The sequence below is a fragment of the Antedon mediterranea genome, chromosome 3 (genome assembly GCF_964355755.1).
Source record: "Antedon mediterranea chromosome 3, ecAntMedi1.1, whole genome shotgun sequence".
Taxonomy (NCBI): domain Eukaryota; kingdom Metazoa; phylum Echinodermata; class Crinoidea; order Comatulida; family Antedonidae; genus Antedon; species Antedon mediterranea.
In genome coordinates this window covers 6,913,698-6,936,268 of record NC_092672.1, presented here as the reverse complement: position 1 = coordinate 6,936,268, position 22,571 = coordinate 6,913,698, and the positions used below count along the sequence as shown (strand labels likewise).

Here is a 22,571-nt window from a genome sequence, read left to right as displayed (position 1 = left end):
AATTAAGTAAATATCGTGTTATACAATTAGTTCTCGTCTGGGTACCATGTATCAAATGTAAAAAACAAGGCAAAGAAAACGAGTCAGAAGAAGAAGCGACGAAGTGCTGTTCAGGCACCTGTTCAGACAAGGTTGAGCGTCTATGCGAATATTTGGAAGACACAGAAAACAAAAAAATAGAAAAAATAATTGAAGTGTCGGACTTTGTAATGTTCATATTGTCTGCGGTCACTATTTTTATAACACTAATGTCATTTTATGTATAGGCCTAGACAATCATATTCCTTTTTAGTGATAGCCGAAATAATGAATGATATTTGTTACACAATTGATCATAAAATGTAATGCCTTTAATCTAGAAAATTCCATGTAGATAATATATTACTATAGTTTTCGAATTTCATTTAGATGTTTAATTCAGATGTTTAATAATAATTGACAACAAGTTTGATTTAGATTTATGGAGAGGGCCAATTTATAAAACAGAGGCATTTTTAAATTTCCAATATAATGTATTGATTCGATTACGCAGAACATATTTTCTCCTAAATGCAAATTCTAATACATATAGAAAGTTATTAGTTATATTAAATAATTCCGTTTTTAAGAAAAACAATTGTAATTAAGTAAGTTAATATAATATAAATTCTTTTTAATGTGTATTCTAGATATTATTATTGTATATTACTAGTTGCTCTCTCTCTCTCTCTCTGTGTCTCCTTTGTAGTGCAAACTGCCACTTTATTTATTCATCATCACATTATACATTAATATTATATTTGTTCCCATATTATTCTCATTTTTCATTATTTTCTTTAAATTTCTCATAATAATAATAAATAAAAAGTAAATATGCAATGCATATAATAGCTTTATTTATGGTCCTAATTTTCAAATATTGACATATACTATCTTTACATTATACAGTAGTATATATAAAATGGTTATACAGTTGTACCTGTAGTTCGTATCGTAGTATAGTTACAGGTATATCCTCCTTGTCGATTGTAAATAATAATAAAAAAATACTATTTATTATGTAGGCCGCCCATCATTCACAGACGACCATTTAAAATAACTATTTTAAAACCAGGTAGTCTGCACCATACAAGATCTTATATGAAGATCGAATTACACTGTTCCTAAATACTATAAAATGTGTAACTGTCAGTGGGTTAAATCTCTATACTAATCTATATTGTTCACGAACATTAACTTTACTATGCGCCAGTCTAGCGCCCCCTAGCTGGGTTGACCCTCTGCTCTATGGTGTCTGATCATTTCGGCCGCCAGTCATTTCGGCCGCCGGTTATGGAATTCATGAAACGCCAAAAAGGACTAAATATGTATTGTTAATTTCGGCCGCCAGAATTGTAATTATTCTTAAATATGTATGACACGCCATGTGTGTTAAAATGTTAATATTTTACTAGGCCTAAATACTGTATTATTAAGCCGAATCGGCGGTCTTCAATTCCAGAAACAGTGAATATTAATGATATTTTTTTAATAAGAAGGAGGTGATGCTGAAGGTTTTTTTATGTGCCAGTCAAAAACACTTGACTTGATTCATATTAAAAGAAACACATTTTTACAAAGCACACGCATCTTCGGGACTTGTAAAATAAATAAAAAAATAAACATTAAATCAATATTCATTTTGACCAAAATATTCAAACGGTAAAATACCGTAACTAATATAACTTAACTAAACTAAATCTATGCTTACGGCAAAAACAAAATGTATTTAGCCCATTGCACAACTGATCTCTAGTTTAAATGACCATAGTTCTCTGTGGCGTTCCATAGATTTGATAAAGTTATTTTTTTAAACTGTAATACTGTACAGTTAATGAGTTATTTCTGACTATTTCAATTTGGCGCGCCATACCTGGCGGCGGAAATGGTCATGCCATATTTTGTCCTTTTTGGAGTTTCATGAATTTGGGCGTTCCATAACCGGCGGCCGAAATGAGTGGCGGCCGAAATGCACTGTCCTATATATGGCCGCTGGTTGTTATGTTATTATGATATTTGGTTTTAACGAATAAAGATCTTATTCTACTTGAGTCCTACGTGTCCGGTGTCTTTATTGTGGTGGGCACTGTACAGTAGGCCTAGCCGAACAAATCGAGCTAGCAGATCATCACATACTCTACGCTTTCACATGTGCCGATCGGCTGTTGCTTTACACGTGCAACTGAAAACACCTAGACATCTGTTTACATTTCATACCATGGCCGGTACTAGAGCACCCAAGCAATGGTGCTTAACCAAGAATGAAACTATAAATACCTTTGAAAACTGGAAACAAAACCTTATCTACACCCTCTCGTTGGACGCTAATTTTTCCCCATTTCTCCTAGATGGTTCTGTTTGGCGTTCCAAAACCAAGGCATCTCCCCTTCGCGGCTTAACTGACGACAATGAGGATGTACCTGTTGCACGTCGTCATACCGCCCAACAAAAACTAACTATCCTAGAACTCATGCTCGGTCAGATCGCTAATTGTTGCCCTATAATTTCCCAGAATACCATTGTTAAAAGCTCCTCTTCACTTTCTCAAATTTGGAAAACTATCCGACTGCATTATGGATTCCAGTCAACCGGCACCCATTTTATTGATTTTGCTGATATACATTTACAAGATATCGAACGGCCGGAAGATCTCTATCAGCGTTTAGTTGCTTTCGTCCATGATAATTTACTACGTCAAGGTATTTCCCACCATGATGCCCAAATACAATAGGATGAAGAACTTTCACCCTCGTTGGAAAATTTGATGGTTCTTACCTGGCTCTCCCTCATCCACAAAGGCTTTCCTATGTTAGTTAAGTAAAGGTATTTTTCCGATCACAGTTTTTTCAACACAAGTCCTCAATGTCCTCTTTTGTCCGAGTCAGACCGGAAATACATGGCTAAGGCCCGACAAATCGTTGGGATCATCAATGATAACACCTCGGATGAGCCTGGTTATAATAGTGCACCCTCGACAGGTTTACGAGTCCAAGTTCGCCAGTCCCCATACCTTGACACATTTCACCAACACCACACAGCCAGAATCACACTCGACAGTGGGGCTACAGGAAACATGATTGCCTTTACTGCTGCCACTGCCCTTGGCGCTACCATTAAAAGTAGCTCTCAGTCTGCCCATCAGGCTGACGGATCTTCTCCACTTTCGGTCGTAGGCGAAACAACAATTATTCTCACAAGGGACGACAGGGAATTCAAATTTGAGGGTCTCGTTGTCGAGAAACTTGACGTCGACATTCTTGCCGGAACTCCTTTTATGGAGCTAAATTACATCGCCCTCCGACCCGCGAAGCGGGAAGTTAAATTGGGTGACGGTACCACGTACATCTATGGTTCCAAGGTAGAGGACTTTCACCATAACATGGTTCGCCGTGCTTGTGTGCTTCGTGCTCCTGAAGGGGAGACCACTGTATGGCCGGGAGAATTTATCGAGGTAACCATTCCGTCTGACTTTATCCAACAAGATGACGTGTTTGCTCTCGAACCACATAGTAAGGGTACGTTTCCTCGAACCTGGCCAAAGTTTGACTTGGTCTCTAGTGTTGCGGGAAGGATACGTATTCCAAACTCTACTGACACACCTCAGGTTATCAAATGACATGAACATTTTTGCCAGGTCCAAACCCACCTTTGTGCCATTATCGGACAAAAACGCTATTCCCCAAAAGTCACCACCTAAGCCCTGTAAGCCTTCTTCCTCTGTCGCGTTTTCAGATTATATCAAGCTAGATCTAGGCCATATCCTCCCACAATGTTAAATCCCAATTCCAATCCATTCTTACTGAATACGATGTTTTTTTCGATCCTATGATTACGGCTATGTTGGCCCATTCCAGGCTGTTGTTAACATGGGACCTGTACAGCCTTTTCAGAGGAAGGGTCGAATTCCTCAGTATATACTCCAGAGATAAACTAGTTGAGCTACAGGACAAATTTGATGAGCTTGACGAAGTATTTGTTCGCCCCGAGGACGTCGGTGTCCAAGTCGAATATTTTAACCCATCTTTCCTTGTCAAAAAGAGAGTGGTGGCTACCGTCTGGTTACAGCATTCGCCGAGGTCGGACAATATGCGAGACCCCAACCCTCCCTTATGCCGGATGTCAACTCCGTTCTACGTAATATCGCAAAATGGAAGCACTTAATTACTACTGACCTCACAAAGGCCTTTTACCAGATTCCTTTGTCTCGCGGTTCTATGAAGTACTGCGGCGTTGCCACACCATTTCGAGGTGTCAGAATTTATGTCCGGTGTGCCATGGGTATGCCTGGTTCAGAGACCGCCCTCGAAAAGCTGACTTGTCGGGTACTGGGGGATTTGATTAAGGAGGGAGTAGTAGCAAAGCTTGCGGGTGACCTTTATTGTGGAGGGGACAGTTTTGAGGAGTTAATTTACAATTGGCGGCGTCTACTCCAATGCATTTACAAGTGTGGTCTGCGATTGTCTGCTAGCAAAACGGTGATTTGTCCACGAACCACAACCATTCTTGGGTGGGTGGACCTGGTCCCTAAGGTCTATTCGCGCAAATACTCATCGTATTTCAACGTTAAAGGCATGCACTCCACCACCGACGGTAAGAGGTTTACGCTCCTTTATCAGGGTGTTAGCACGCGTTTTGCCTCATAGCCCATCTTTCATCGCTCCACTGAAAGAAGCCATAGCTGGCTTACAGTCCAAAGATACAATACATTGGTACGATGCCTTACACGAAGCATTTGCAATAGCACAGAACGCACTTGACTCACACAAAGTCATAGTTTTACCTCATCCCGATGACCAACTGTGGATCATTACGGATGGTGCTGTTAAAAGTCATGGTCTAGGCGCAATCTTATACGTTACTCGTGAATGAACTACAGTTAGCCGGTTTTTTTAGTGTCAAACTCCGTGCACGTCAGGTAGCATGGCTACCCTGCGAGATCGAAGCTTTGGCTATCGCGGCAGCTGTTAAACATTTTAGCCCTTTTATTATTCAGTCTCGACATAACACACGTGTCCTAACTAACAGTAAGCCATGCGTTCAAGCGCTCGAAAAGCTATGCAGGGAGAATTCTCAGTCAGTCCCCGTGTGTCCACCTTCCTGTCCACTGCTAGCAGGTATTCAGCACTTGGCAGGCTCAGCCAACGTTCCATCCAACTTTGCTAGTCGTAACGCTCCACCCTGCTCAGTTGACAACTGTCAAGTTTGCTAATTCGTCAACGGCGCGATAGAGTCAACGGTACTACGTTCATCGATATGTGATTTCATTACTGGAGACCCCAAACTCCCGTTTACCAGTCGGCCAGCTTGGCTAGCCATCCACTCCGAGTGTCCAGACCAACAAAAAACCCGGTTGGAGAGAAAGCTGTACGCGAATTCAAATACTTTTAAATTCTGCCGTTTAATGTCATCACAGGATCCAATAATTATTGATAATCTATCTAAATATATTTATCATGCTTATAAGTTAAGATATATGTTTTGCTTAGAGAACGAAATTAATTAATTCATTTATCTTGTGACCATAAATTGCTTTAATTTTCAATGTAATTATTATTTTGTTAATTACTAGGGGCCAGAGGCCTAAAGTAAATAAAGTCAGGCGATAAGCATGAATGAATGAATGAATTAGCAGAATTACTCGGCAAGAGCCTGGTGGCGGTCCCATCTAACCAACAGTGCTTGCTGTTGCCACATCACGTCTTAACTCCCGTATCCGAACTCAAGGATTGTCGTCTCGAGAAATGTGGACACAGCGGGATCAGTTCACTCATGACCAAATCCCTATTTCTGACCGCAAGTTGATTATCAGCCAACAGCACCCCAGAGCCTCTAATCACGCCCACAGTAAAAATTCTAAGGCACCCGTCGCGTGTGCAGCACCTGACGTTTCTATTACGGTTGGTGATTTAGTCTACCTGTGGACAGATCGTCGCAAGACCTGTGCACGAGATCGCTATCTCGTTGTTTCTGTAGATGGAAAGTGGTGCAACGCCCGAAGGTTTACGCACTCACAATTGAGAAGCGCTACTTATCGTGTAAAGAAATCAGAGTGTTTTACTTTACCGACTGACGTTCACCATCCTCCCACACCAGCCTCACAACGCCACTGCGACACCTCTGATGAGGAGCCTGATTTCACAATTGATCCGTCTCCATTTCCTTCACCCGATGTACCGTCAACACTTTCAGCCTCTCCTAATGAGGTGAACGACAAGCCACCTTTCATACAGAACTCGGCAGAATCACCAATGGAAGTTCCAGCACAGTCGTCTCATCGCACATCCACACGTTCACCCAGACTTCCTAGTATGACTATGTTCTTGATTTATAACGTATTATACATATTATATATTTTAGGTTTCCCATGCTTGCCCTCGGAATTTTGAGTGATTTTGCTTTGCTTTCTTTTCTTTTGTTAACTTTTGTGTTTTTGAAAAGAGAAAAAAATGATTACGCCAGTCTAGCGCCCCTAGCTGCGTTGACCCTCTGCTCTATGGCCGCTGGTTGTTATGTTATTATGATATTTGGTTTTAACGAATAAAGATCTTATTCTACTTGAGTCCTACGTGTCCGGTCGTCTTTATTGTGGTGGGCCTTTTGATGATTAAACTCCGCACGCGTTGCTGGTGCATTCCTTTTTTTTTTTCGAACCTGCTAAGTTTGTACCATTATTCGATGTGATGGACTTAGTTCCATTTGCCGTAGAGGGCGTAAATGCATAATTATTATTGAACTTTGACTGGAAGAAGTAGAGGATGTCAAGGCTAACATGTTGATGCTATAACAACTCAATTAGACAGTTATTAGGCCTGTACCTATCTGTTTTAAAAAATATTTCTTGATATGCTTGATATGAAGATGTCCTAACCATTAGACAACCGTGGGGCTTTCATTGTATAGTTCAAACTCGAGCGACTCTTTAACATTCTCGGCGTGGTATACAGCAGAATAGCATTAGTCACTTAATTGAACGCTCGCGCACCAGAGATCAAATTGATACGCCCTCATCTATCAGTATTTCTATTCCTTTTCTAAAGCTTAGTGACTATTTATTCGCAGTTGAACGACTGTCTGCCAAAATGAGGGTAAAACTGAGACGATCTATCGAAGACCTAGAAAAAAAAATTCTAAATCATAAAAGATGTTATTTTAAAAACCGCATTGAAATGGGAAATTTAAAAAAACGTATATTTAGAAAAGGAGATATGTTTAAATAGATACTTTATTTGTATGTGTAATTCCCAATAAAATGAGTTTTAAGGCTGTGGATCAATAAGATGCTCACAACCATCACAAACTGACCTAATAATATAAAAAAAAACAAAATGCGTAGGCAGGAACATTTTTATTTTAAATGAATATAAGGTGTGGTTGCCATTCTTATTTCTATATTTACTTTTTAATTTTTTTTTTTTTTTGTGGGTTCGGTGACTTCTAAAACGTTTCCGTTTCGAACCCTTAAATTTTATTATCTTTACACTAGTACAATGGCTGTGTAGTATATGAGCGCTCTTGAGACTATAACAATACTTATGTACTGTGACCTTTCCATGTATTCCACTTGAAGATAAGATGAGATTATCGATTTTATTAAGCGGCAACCCTTTTAAATGCAGTATAATATGTCAAAATACGGCAACAAGAAGTGTATTGGTTTAACTGAGGTGGGGGAAGGAGGTTGACACAAGTCATGCTTTTTATGGCAGCCAGAGATCAAATATTTAAACTTGTACAATTAATAAATATATTTATGAGCGCTTTTGAAAAATCTTTGGGTATTGTCTTTTCCATGTCATGTCAACGAGACGGCAGTATGTATGTACCGTATTAACCGAGTCGCACACAAGTCATGCTTTATGATGTGTGCTTGAGTCTAATAAAATCTTTGCGTATTATGTCTTTTCCAATCATTCCGCTTGACGATAAGATTTTATTGAGCGGCGACCATTTTATATATAGCCTATGTCAACAAGATGGCAGTAAGAGGTATACTTGTTACCTCATTTCAAATAAAATAAACTACTACCTTTCAACCACTTCTGCAAAGAGAGTAATTAAAGAGTTCATTTATTATGGCAATGTCAAAGGTCAACTGCAATGCTCATGAGTCTACTCCTCCGGAATCCGTTTTCGGTGAATGACTTCATTCTCTGAGAGTCCGATCCGATTTCGAAGAGAGGTTGGGCTATATTCAGTATTTTATTTACGAAGCGGGATAGCCGAATAGTTATTTATATATAGTTATAAACATCACAGGCACCGAATACATTCCAAACCGCCCGGTGATATACTGAAATTTAATTAATTAATTTGAAACGATGAAAAGATTAGGAAATCTGTGAGAATGAGAAAAAGTCGCCTCAACCGAGATTCGAACCCGGAACCTTCCGATGCCCTAACAATTAAACCACTGGGGCTTTCATGGTATCTTTCAAACTCGATTGGAGATTTCCTCATCTTATCGTTTCAAATTAATTAAACTTCAGTATATCACGAGGCGGTTTAGAATAAATTTTCCTTTCCTGTTCTGTTTTATATGTATTAGATTTCTTAACATGTTTTTTTATAAAATGGCTATTCATAGCTGATCTCTTTTGTTTAATTTAATTTATTTTGCCATATTGTATAAAAATGACAAGAAACCAATAAACAGTAATAAAAAAAAGATCTCCAAAATCGAAAAAAAAAATACTTTCAGTACAATTTATTTTTGTTAATTTATACGTAAATTTACTTTCTATGGACCAGAGATTTCTTATATTGTGGCTGTTCTTACTAATAAAACCTTTCAATTAAGTATCCATACATTTTAGTTAGCAAAAGTAAAGTTGGATTGATCATACCGCGGCTGATTTTTAAAAAGTAAACATTATTTTATATGATCAAATGTGAAGTGAACTGAATAAAATACCTTTATTATGATGATTATACGTATTTAGTTGCCTTGTATCATTATACTCACATGTATGACAATGGAAGCACGTGTTTACGTCTGTTTCTAATAAAGGGAGGGTGAGGTAAACACATAATATGCTTATATACATAACGAGAGATTAGATAAGTTGTTCTTCAGGAGAATGACTACTGTACCTGTAATTAGACGGACTGAACTCTAGAGGGCCAGGTCTGTCTTATTAGGGTCATATTATAATGTGACTCTCAGTTGGTGTGCGCCTTCGTCTCGATTGATGGTGTTTTGTCCAAATTTCCTCTTTTATGCGTCTGCTATAGGTGTCCGATTCTCTGTCAATAATTTTATGTGAAGTCCAGTTTATTACATTATTGGAGTGGACTGCATGATCTGCTAAGGCTGATATACTCCGATTCTCTGCGGTTTTGACGAGTGCAATTCTGTATCTGTTGTGTTACCTTTTCCGTTTCTTTTTTGTGTTCTTTTAATCTTATACCAACGCATCGACTGACCTATGTAAGTGTGTTCGCAATTTGTGCAAGAAATTTTATATATGCAGTTACCTACTTTAGTCTTATCAATCCGATTTTTGAGGTGGACAAGTATTTGTCGAAGTGAATAATGAGGTTTCGTGGCGGTGTTAATGCCACACTCTTTAAACACTTTACTAACTCGGTCAGATAGACCTGCAACATAAGGTAGGCCTATGACAACACAATTTTTGTTATCTGTGATGTTAAGTTTCTTCTTGAATGTTTCTTTTTGTTTTACTTCTATTTGTTGTTTTGCTTGTTTGAACGACCAACTAAGATATCCGCATCTGTGCTGATTTAATGTTACCCTCTTCTGTTTATCTTCGTCTGATGGAGTTCATACGGTCAAAAAGTGTTATTACAATGCATGAGACTGAAAATAAAGATATTGGGCCGTATGAGTGGGTTTTCTATATACGAGTAGTTTTACAGATTTATCAGATTGCCGGACAATAAGAGTCAAGGAACGGTATTTGGTTGTCTTTTTCTTTTTCATAAGTGAACTTGATAGTACCAGCTGGTTCAGATGAATTTAGATGTTTAGTTAGGATGTCATCTACATATCGTTTCCAGAGACGAGCTTTACATTCAATTGGTGTAGTGGCAATAGCTTTTTGTTCTAGGAACTCTAAATATAGGGGAGACTAATTGGTTTCCCATCCATGGCTGCTCCGAATTTGTGTTTGTAGATAATACCTCTGAATGTGAAATAAGTGGTAGTTAAAATGAACTTTAATAACTGTATAATGTCATCGATGTTCAATAGAGTTCTATTTTTCAAATCACTATCTTCTTTTAGTCTAGATGCTATGAGAGATAGTGAATCTTCTACTATCAAGTTCACCTATGAAAACCAAATACCGTTCCTTGATTCTCTTATTGTCGGGCAACTAAAACTACTCGTGAGTCGTATATAGAAAACCCACTCATATGGACCAATACCTTAACTTTGAGTCTCACCATCCAGTACATAAAAAAATAGGCATTGTAAAAGCACTTTTTGATATATAAGACAAGAAATGGCCTGGTTTAATGTTTTTAAAGTTATATGAATTATTTTTACAAAACGTCAACAATTGCAGGTCTTTTGTTTTAACAACAACATGGAGAGAAAAATAGTACAGTAACTCCAGTCCGATTATGCACGTTACGTGGGTTTTGCAAGTATGACGTCATGAGCTCAGGCATGCATCATGAATATTCATGATATATATGTATGCCCTCTATAGTTTCTGCCTTAACCTAATGGGGAAAAAATAATGCTACCCGCAGGCCTAGTGCCTTTATCAACTGTGCTTCTTTAAGCTTTCATCTCGGCTAGATTGTTGTAACTCTCATTGCTTTATGGTTGGCCTGTTAAGGATTTTACAAACTGCAGGGTGTTCCAAAATGCTTCTGCCCGTTTAATCAATCTCTGCCCGGTTAAGGAACATATCACATCCGTGATTAGAAACCTTCACTGGCTTTTTATTACACATAATCGATTTTTATCCTAAAATCCCTTCATAATTCCTCACCTGGTTTTATTTCGAATTTCATTCATCTATATATTCTAGTATCATAGACTTTAGGCCTAAACCCTTAACCTAACCTCTTACATGATACAGGCACAACATGATTGTTATGCACAGCTGTATTACGAAATTATACTGGGCAAATATTGTCGTACAGTATGTGGAGATACAGCACTAAGAATCGGATAGCAGAATTAGCGTCACATTTTTCACTTATCCGATGCAATAGTAATTAAACCACTCGTCATTAGGTACCGGTAGTACATACAGTAATGTATTGCCTAACAAATTAAATCACCTTTTTGTATATCAGATGGTCTTGATAATTATTCAAACCTAGTGTTTCAATAACTTAAATCACAATTTAAATTTCATTGTCGAACGTTGTTCTTTTTTCAGTGAACAATGTCTTTGCTATTAATACTGATTCTAGCATTATCTACTGGTAAGTACCTTCTTTTCCCCACATTTGTTAAACATCTCTTTACATCTACTGCATCATAACGTACATGGCAGTACTCAGAAATGAAAAATGTTCTATTTTGTGCTTATATTATAAAACATGGATTGTGCAAAATATATTATTTATGGTGTACTACCGTCGTAGAATTTTGCGTAGTTTTCTAACAATGTGCAATGCCTTTCTATCTTTAGTAAGCTCTGATGCTAAGCCGATAGTGAATCCAAATATGGAGGCCCTGCTTATGAAAAATATTTCTGAAACTTACCCTCAACCTCCTGTTACACGGCCAGTACTTAATCCGAATACAACACTTATGATTTTGGTTACCTTTGGAACGTTTGAAGTTGTAGAACTGGTATGCTTTTACAAAAGTAATTGTTTTTTTCCTAAAATATAAAAACATGTATCTAATGCATTGACGGCCTAGTTATATTAAATAAACACGAAAATATTGTGCAATAAAGATGTAAATAAAGTATTTACTCCTACTCCTACTTTTATGTAAAAACAAAACACAAACAAATCTTAAAGTACTCCAAAACTTCATGCACCTTACTATTTCTTTATATTCAGTTAGCAAATTAATAATTATGTAATTTAAAAATATGCTTTTCTTTTAAATTACTCATCAAATTATTAAATTACCGAAATATTATATATCTTTTTAGGACCATTGTAAATAGATAAATTTGACCTTAAAAGAGTTACATATCCTTTATAAACTATATTATTATATTTAGTTAATTTCTTATAGAATGACTTCACACACACCCTTAAATTATCGGGAAAGTATAATATGGTAAGTTATTTTTGTATTGTTTTGTTTTTTCTTATGGAAACGCATTCAGATGATTAATCATCACAGTTATGTACATGCATATTCCTAATGTCTGTCTTTAAGGGAAAATAATTACGGTGGCACGCTAGATTTCTATACATTCACACCTGAAATGGAAGACGACGCAATTCAATTTGTATATTATTTCCCACCCACCCAGACCCTGCCCTGTGTGGTAGTGTGCCGGTGGTATATATATATAAAGATGAAGGCGTATCAATATGATCTCTGTTGCGCGTGCGTACAACTGAGGACTAGTGCTGTTCCGCCGTACCACGCCGAGAATGTTAAAGAGTCGTTATCCAATCGAGTTCGAACAATACCATGAAAGCCCCAGTGGTCTAATGGTTAGGACATCTGCATATCAAGCAGGCGGTCCGAGTTCGAGTCTCGGTTGGGGCGACTTTTTCTCATTCTCACAGATTTCCTCATCTTTATCGTTTCAAATTAATTAATTAAATTTCAGTATATCACCGGGCGGTTTAGAATTAATGTTCTTTGCCTCTTGTGTTTATATATATAAAAGTATCTCTTCGGAGATCCCGCCTCGTGAATAAAAATACTGAAAGATGAGGGCGTATCAATATGATCTCTGTTGCGCGTGCGTACAACTGAGGACTAGTGCTGTTCCGCCGTACCACGCCGAGAATGTTAAAGAGTCGTTATCCAATCGAGTTCGAACAATACCATGAAAGCCCCAGTGGTCTAATGGTTAGGACATCTGCATATCAAGCAGGCGGTCCGAGTTCGAGTCTCGGTTGGGGCGACTTTTTCTCATTCTCACAGATTTCCTCATCTTTATCGTTTCAAATTAATTAATTAAATTTCAGTATATCACCGGGCGGTTTAGAATTAATGTTCTTTGCCTCTTGTGTTTATATATATAAAAGTATCTCTTCGGAGATCCCGCCTTGTGAATAAAAATACTGAAAGATGAGGGCGTATCAATATGATCTCTGTTGCGCGTGCGTACAACTGAGGACTAGTGCTGTTCCGCCGTACCACGCCGAGAATGTTAAAGAGTCGTTATCCAATCGAGTTCGAACAATACCATGAAAGCCCCAGTGGTCTAATGGTTAGGACATCTGCATATCAAGCAGGCGGTCCGAGTTCGAGTCTCGGTTGGGGCGACTTTTTCTCATTCTCACAGATTTCCTCATCTTTATCGTTTCAAATTAATTAATTAAATTTCAGTATATCACCGGGCGGTTTAGAATTAATGTTCTTTGCCTCTTGTGTTTATATATATTCTGGAAGCTAAAAGATGATAACATAAAGTATAACATTAAATGGCGAATAATAAAGAAGTGTAAACCATATTCAAATGTTAACAAACGGTGTAATCTATGCTTACAAGAGAAGTATTATATTATATGCAAGCCTGAAACCAGCTCACTTAACCATAGGAACGAATTAGTCAGTGCATGTAGACATAGGAGAAAGTTTCTACTAAAGTATCAGTAATTTAGATAATAAGAATTTGGTTAACAATAGACTGTCCAGGAAATAGAGATGTGTTGTACTTGCTAATTAGCATACTATTGTTCACATAAACAGTTTGCCTTAAGACTTCATTATAGCTTTTTGTATTCACTTGTGACTATCATTCAGAGCCAAGCACCTGAAGATTGAGTTCATACTCATGAAACAGCCTGTAGTGCAATAAAATGTTCAGTTGGTAATTTACTAGCGTCTTTCATTTATTTATATTTGGCTCTACATTTTGTATCGAGCACTTTCGCTTTCATGGTCTGCGTTAAATTCACCACGATTTATATTTTGCTCCTACTTTTGTTGAGCACTGTTCAGATCAACATGGAACGTATCGACCTTGGTTATTCCACTAAGAACATACCGACGGCTCAACCAAATGAATACATGAAGTTTATGATCGAGAAGGTAGAACTGTTTTTAAATCGTATGCGATGGAAGGCCTTCCATTACCTAAATCCAGCAGTATCGACATCCGCCAAAGAAACGTTTAAATTCAAGACCTCAAGAAACCCGCCTCCAGTACAAGAACTTAGAGAATTTGAAGATAAAATGCTTAATTTAGTACAGAATATCAAGTTTGAAGATAATAAATGCCCGTTTCAGAAAAACCTAGAGAGAGACGCGAGAAAGATAAAGCAGGACAGCAAACTAATTATACCTGCAGACAAATCAAACAACTTCTACCGCATGGACGCGAATGATTATAACGACTTATTGCAAAAGAATATAACGAAAACATACAAAAAAGCACCGGCGGATTCTGTAAATAGTATAACCAAAGACGAGATTAAGAAATACAGCTAGATGACAGGATAGAAACAACTGGAAGACGTAATGCCTTTATAACCCTGAAAGACCATAAGGAAAATTTTGTAAACAAGCCGACTTGCAGACTAATTAACCCCTCAAAATCAGAGATAGGAAAGATAAGTAAACACATCCTAGAAAGAGTTAACAAACATATCGCACGTAAGACCAAGCTTAACCAGTGGAGGAATACTAACGACATGATAGAATGGTTTAAAGGCATCCGGGATAAGGAAAATCATCTGTTCATATGCTTTGATGTAACAGAATTTTATCCTTCGATAACTTTGGACCTTCTCAATGAAGCCCTCAACTTTGCTAAAAAATTCACCGATATTACAGAGGAAGAAAGGGAAATAGTAATCAAAGCCAAGAATACACTACTATTCAACGACGAGACAGCTTGGTGCAAAAGGAACACCACATTCGATGTTACTATGGGTAGCTACGACGGTGCTGAAACATGCGAGTTAATAGGTCTGTTTCTGCTAGCCAAACTGGAACCCAAGTACGGTAATAACATAGGATTGTACAGGGATGACGGACTTGCGGCATTTAATGAAACTCCTCATGTTATTGAAAAAATAAAAAAAGATCTCTGCAGCACATTCAAAGAACATAATCTAAAGATAACGATCGAAGTGAATAAGAAAATTATAAACTACCTAGATGTAACGCTTAATCTCAACGATGGAAGCTATAAGCCTTATTTAAAGGAAAACAACAAACCACGCTATGTTCATTGCAAAAGTAATCATCCAGCATCAATAATTATGAACATCCCTGAAGGCATAAACAAAAGATTATCAAACATTTCTTCGAATGAAGCTGTTTTCAATGAATCAAAGAAACCGTACCAAGAAGCCTTGTATGAAAGTGGATACAACCACAATCTTAAGTACAACCCGACCAATACCAGCGCACAAAATAACGTGAAGAAGACAAGGAAAAGAAATATCATCTGGTTCAACCCGCCTTACAGTGCCAACGTGAAAACCAAAATAGGGCACGAGTTCTTAAAGACTGTAGATGAATGTTTTCCACATAACCATGAGCTAAGAAAAATATTTAATAGAAACACCATTAAAATCAGCTATAGTTGTATGCCTAATATAGGGTCTGTAATATCGGCCCACAACAAAAATGTATTACGTAATGATATGCCCTGTGATAACATCAAGCAATGCAACTGTCGAAATGAATGCCCATTAGATGGGAAATGCCTAACCAGTGGTGTTGTTTATCAGGCTACAGTAACAACAAATGATGATGATAAAGTTGAAACATATGTCGGACTAACCGAAAACACATTTAAATGCAGATATAACGCACACAATAGTTCATTCCGTAATGTTAAATACAAAAACAGCACAACGCTTAGCCAGTACATCTGGAAGCTAAAAGATGATAACATAAAGTATAACATTAAATGGCGAATAATAAAGAAGTGTAAACCATATTCAAATGTTAACAAACGGTGTAATCTATGCTTACAAGAGAAGTATTATATTATATGCAAGCCTGAAACCAGCTCACTTAACCATAGGAACGAATTAGTCAGTGCATGTAGACATAGGAGAAAGTTTCTACTAAAGCATCAGTAATTTAGATAATAAGAATTTGGTTAACAATAGACTGTCCAGGAAATAGAGATGTGTTGTACTTGCTAATTAGCATACTATTGTTCACATAAACAGTTTGCCTTAAGACTTCATTATAGCTTTTTGTATTCACTTGTGACTATCATTCAGAGCCAAGCACCTGAAGATTGAGTTCATACTCATGAAACAGCCTGTAGTGCAATAAAATGTTCAGTTGGTAATTTACTAGCGTCTTTCATTTATTTATATTTGGCTCTACATTTTGTATCGAGCACTTTTGCTTTCATGGTCTGCGTTAAATTCACCACGATTTATATATATAAATCGTGGTGAATTTAACGCAGACCATGAAAGCGAAAGTGCTCGATACAAAATGTAGAGCCAAATATAAATAAATGAAAGACGCTAGTAAATTACCAACTGAACATTTTATTGCACTACAGGCTGTTTCATGAGTATGAACTCAATCTTCAGGTGCTTGGCTCTGAATGATAGTCACAAGTGAATACAAAAAGCTATAATGAAGTCTTAAGGCAAACTGTTTATGTGAACAATAGTATGCTAATTAGCAAGTACAACACATCTCTATTTCCTGGACAGTCTATTGTTAACCAAATTCTTATTATCTAAATTACTGATGCTTTAGTAGAAACTTTCTCCTATGTCTACATGCACTGACTAATTCGTTCCTATGGTTAAGTGAGCTGGTTTCAGGCTTGCATATAATATAATACTTCTCTTGTAAGCATAGATTACACCGTTTGTTAACATTGGAATATGGTTTACACTTCTTTATTATTCGCCATTTAATGTTATACTTTATGTTATCATCGTTTAGCTTCCAGATGTACTGGCTAAGCGTTGTGCTGTTTTTGTATTTAACATTATATATATATTGGTGTTTATTTTGGCAGGTCATCACGATGTTGAAGTGGGGGTCAGGAGTGTATTGTAATATAATGATATACTTTTATAATTAAGAAATTGACCTTTGTATCGGAATTCAAATAGGTTCACAAACTTGACCCAGAAAGTCCAGAGGAGAGTTTGTCCAGATGTTTTAATGACCACTTAGTTTATAATAGAGTCCCTAAAGAAAACACTTAGCTTAACTTTGCGACCGTTCCCATCGTAAAACAATTAGATACTGACAGTTTTAAGCAGAGATTCGACAGGTCCAATTCATCATTGTAACCTCCCCAGATAAGATCAATCATTCCCACTTAAACACCCCTGGACCAACTTAGGACCAATCGTTACCCTCACAGATTACGTAGTGACATTATGCAAATGAACTGAGCCAATATACTCCCAAGTTTCAGAAGGGCCCAGACACATCTCACAGCCACTTCTTCAGAAGCAGACCTACACACTTCACACCTCACTGACAGCATCATTGATCGTCCGTTCCTTGGGTGTTACGAAACCTCAGACCACGAAAGCTCAGACCCCCTAAGACCTAAGATCACGAAAGCTAAGACCCAACACCTAAGATTACAAATATTTATCTTTCGCACCTGCCTTGTATTTTAACTCCTAACATTTATTCTGAATACCACACCTTAGAATTGGCACTTTCATGAAAAAGAATCACATAAAAAGTAACAAATACATTTTTAAATTGATGATTTTACAGACGTTTTTCTCGCACAAAAAATGACTAGCCTACAGTACAGTAGGCCTACCCACCCCATGGGCCATGTTCAATGTTTTTGTTTCTATGGAACGTCAAAAGAGCAAAAATCTCTGTGGAGTCCATCTACAGTGTGGATGGAACAATGTAAAATTAAAATTGTAATGATAATAGTATAATCATGCAAGTACGAAGAAATAAATACTGGCAAATAAATTTTAATTAAAAAATCATGATAAGTTTTTTTGTTTCGTTTTCTTTCTGTTTTTATACTTGTACTATTATTGTTGCTCTTTTGGCGCTCCATAGAAACAAAAACATTGAGCATGGGAGCTCGAGGAGTTACATTACAGTATACAAGAAACACATCTGTAAAATCATCAATTTAAAGGATTTATTTATTTGTTATTATGTGTTTCTCCTTCTGAAAGTACTTATAAGTCCTAATTTTAAAGTGTGGTGTTCAGGATAAAGTTACTCAACAAATTTGGAGTCAAAATACAAGAAAGGCAGGTGCGTAAGAAAAACATCCTCTGAACCAACACAATGGAGTAAATATATACCAACAAACAACCCGTCAAATTTGTTTGTTGTAAAGAAAAAATATACATTTACTCAACGGGCGAAAATAATGTGAGTTTATCTATGTTTTGCGGTAGTATTAAATTATATTTATGGTAATAAATGAAACCTACTGTGTTTAAAATTATGTATGGATAAACAAGTAATGTTTTTAAGCTGTAGTATATCTTAGTATTTGTAATCTTAGGTGTTGGGTCTTAGCTTTCGTGATCTTAGGTCTTAGGGGGTCTGAGCTTTCGTGGTCTGAGGTTTCGTGACACCCTCCGTTCCTTATCTATTCTTAAAAAAATTATAAAAAAAAAAAATTATTTTATACCATTTTTTTCAGTCAAGCGAGTCAGAGTCTTCATTAGTACCTCAACAAACCAACATTATATTACAGTATCCTTGATTTTAAAATAGTAGATGGGGCTTCGACACCAAATATTTGAGCCACATGCCCCTGTGGTAGGCTTTTAACTTTATCCAAATACGGTATCATCATTCCTATCGGATGTGTGCGGTATGCAAATCGATTTCTATACGTGTTTCATCATGAAATGTCTACCTCTATTGGTAGCAGACGAATATACAACCTTTAAAATAGTATGATGCATGATAGAATTGAACATATTAATAAACTTACACTTTTATTGTTAATTTTTACAGAATTGGAAGGACGAATTTATTTCATGGGACCATGAAAAGACCAAAATTGAATGTCTACAAATATCACAGGAGACAATCTGGACGCCAGATGCCAAACTTCATCAAGCGTATGTTAAATTTGTATTATTTCTATATTGATAACTCGCAGGTTTTTCTTGACATATAGGCCTAGTGAATTCGAAACAAAATCGATGCCTACATTTATTCAAGTTTTGAAATATTATAGTATTTTTTCCGATTTTGTAATAAATGTATCAATATTTATTTTTAAAATAGGCAGAATCAAAAATCTTTCCTGTCGATTGATCCGGCTGAAGTGTGCTACAATGGCAGTGTGAAGCTTACATCTAAAAGTATATTTGAAACGAATTGCCCTTTGAACTTCAAGTACTATCCCGATGACAAACAAAAATGTAAATTAGATTTTTCGTTGACACAGCCTAGAAACAAACTTGACTTTAATGATGATTTTGATCAAGAGATAAGCAGTGATGACAACAATCAAATTTGGGCAATACATGATATACAAGCAAAATTAAGCAATACGTCTCCATATGCAACGTTACAACTGTTGGTCAATTTACAACGGCGGAACAATTTTTGGTATATGTTTTTAGCAAATGCATACTTTTTTGGTGCGTTTTCAATGTGTTTTATGTTCAAGATGTCACATGTAAAACCGAAAAGAAGACTGAAATATGGGATATCTGTTTTTGTAGGAGAGAATTTATTCGTGATTTTACAATCCTTGAATGTTCCTGCATCGGGAAATCACATTCCTCTAATAGGTAATTTTTATTTTTCCAATTGATTAAAGTTATTTTTTTTTTTTTTACAATTTTACAACGAGAGAAAGTTACCAAACGATAAAGCAAAAATTAGTTTAGATGATCAATTTTTTTCTTTCTAATAGGAGGTATAGTTATAAGCGTCAATGTTATTATGGTGCTATGTCTTATTTCTGAGGCATGCTTAGATTGTATACACCATTGGAACGACAAAGAGGGCGATAAAGAGGGCGATGAAGACAGCGAAGATGTAGACAGCAAAGATGTAGGCAGCCAAGATGAAGACAGCGAAGATGTATGCAGCGAAGATGTATGCAGCGAAAGTGTAGGCATCGAAGATGTAGGCAGCGAAGATGTAGGCAGCGAAGATGTATGCAGCGAAGATGTATGCAGCGAAGGTGTAGGCAACGAAGATGTAGGCAGCCAAGATGAAGACAGCGAAGATGTATGCAGCGAAGATGTATGCAGCGAAAGTGTAGGCAGCGAAGATGTAGGCAGCGAAGATGTATGCAGCGAAGATGTAGACATCCAATATGTAGGCAGCAACGAAAATACATATTTATTGGCATCTTTAAATAATGACAAAGGCAAAGGCAAGAACAAAGACAAGGACAAAGGCAAAGACAAGGGCAAAAACAAAGGCAAGGGCAAGGACAAGGGCAAAAACAAAGGCAAGTGCAAAAGCAAAATATATCCTTTTTTCACTTGTGATAATTTTGCTACCTCCCTATCCTGTGTGAGTATACTTATTACATACATTAGTTTCTTTAAAAAAATATACCATTCTTAAGAGGCTACATACACACACACACCCATTAGGCCTAATTAAAACAAAAAAAACAGGACCATCAGCCAGCACAGCAGTTGCTTGCATGAGCATTATGTAAAGGCAAACACATAACTCCTTTTCTTCACTTTTGATAATTTAACTACCTTCCTATCTTTTGCAAGTATACTTGGTTTAAAGATTACTATAGGTCTACATTTTACATTATACCTTTACTATATTCTATACAATACATTAAATATTAAAGAACAATTTTTGTTTTAATTCAGTCATACCCGTCAGTAAAGACCATTACTACGGACGATTAACTATCGACGATAGGTAGATAAATGTTATTGTAACAAAAGAAATCGAAAAGGTTTTCGACATAGATCTATTGGATAACCATGCCATTATCATGTCTTTGATGAAAATACTAGTTTTTCCAATAAAATCGTTGTATTGTCACGATTATTGCCAGCTAATGTCGAAACAACCGTTAATGCAGAACAATCCAAACAATTTTACTACATAGGGGCCTAAGCTATTGGTGTTTCTACATTAGCTGGAGCGATGGATTGTTCTACATTTACATCAGCTGACGTTTTCTACATTAGCGGTTGTAACACGCTTACTAAAACTGACGTCATCTGATTCATTGTGAAAATATTATTTCCATCAAAGACAGCATAAATGGTTATCCTACAGTTCTAAGTTGAAAACTTTTTTGATACACAGAGACGTAAGAATAAGCATAAAACATCATTTTCTGGCATATAAAATTGTTATTGGAAAAATGAACATTCTAAATGTGTAACCTGCATGTGATTGTAGATACGTATAATTCAAGTTAGACGCAGATTTTATTTTCCTAACATCACATGGATGCTGAGGAAAAAGCGCATGTAAGGTGTAAAACAACGTCAAGATCAGTACATAATTATAAATGCAGGGTGGACCCAAGAATGTTCACTCTTCCATTTCACTCTCTTCGTATTTGAACCAAAACAGTAGGTCTTGCCTGATGAACTGGTATGATACAGAATAGAATACACTGCCTGGGCAGGGATGCCTGGAACCTTAATACTAAACAGTACAAATGACACTAAGCTAAAAAATGTTCAATTTAAATTTATTCATCGTATAATTTATACAAATACAATGCTCTTTAAGATGTCAAAGGTCGATTCACCAATGTGTAGTTTTTGCAAGGAAAAGCAGGAAACACTGCTACATATGTTCTTTGAATGTGATCTGGTAAAGAAAATTTGGGAAAATGTAAAACAATATATGTATCGAAATATCAACAATAACTTAATTATCACCAAAGAAAGTACATGTTTTGGTTTTGGAAAAACACACAGTGATGCAAACATTTTAATTTTAATTACAAAGTGGTACATATTTAGTTGCAAAATCAAAAAACAATTACTTAATTATAATCATTTATTTCACATTTACCAAAAATACAAGGCAACCATATTATTAGCAAAATGATTATTATTAAGTGTATTTTTGCGATACATTATTTTTTTTTCTTTAATTTCATTACTCTCTTATTTTTGAGAGAGTATTATATCGTTTTAATAGTTACGTTGCCTTTATATATTAATTTTGTATTATGTATGTGATGAAATGAAATAAAAAAAAAAAAAAAAAAAAAGAATGTTCACTCTTCCATTTCACTCTCTTCGTATTTGAACCAAAACAGTAGGTCTTGCCTGATGAACTGGTATGATACAGAATAGAATACACTGCCTGGGCAGGGATGCCTGGAACCTTAATACTAAACAGAAAGGCACTTCCTGAGCAGATGTCTGGAACCTTACTATTAAACAGAAGGCACTGCCTGAGCAGATGTCTGGAACCTTAATACTAAAGCAGAAGGCACTGTCTGTGCAGATGCCTGGAAACTTGTATACTAAGCAGAAGACACTATCCGAACGGTTGGATGGGACCTTAAATAAGACTGAAA

General features: G+C 36.6%; 3 non-coding genes across 3 annotated transcripts; all 3 read left to right on the top strand.

Moving 5' to 3' along the window:
- Positions 1 to 12,607: 12,607 nt before the first annotated feature.
- Positions 12,608 to 12,679, top strand: Trnad-auc (transfer RNA aspartic acid (anticodon AUC)). The gene has a single exon. It is a non-coding gene; the product is annotated as a tRNA-Asp (tRNA).
- A 292-nt stretch (positions 12,680 to 12,971) lies between these two features.
- On the top strand, positions 12,972 to 13,043 carry Trnad-auc (transfer RNA aspartic acid (anticodon AUC)). The gene has a single exon. It is a non-coding gene; the product is annotated as a tRNA-Asp (tRNA).
- Positions 13,044 to 13,335: 292 nt separating this feature from the next.
- On the top strand, positions 13,336 to 13,407 carry Trnad-auc (transfer RNA aspartic acid (anticodon AUC)). Its single transcript has one exon. It is a non-coding gene; the product is annotated as a tRNA-Asp (tRNA).
- The last annotated feature ends 9,164 nt before the right edge of the window (positions 13,408 to 22,571 follow it).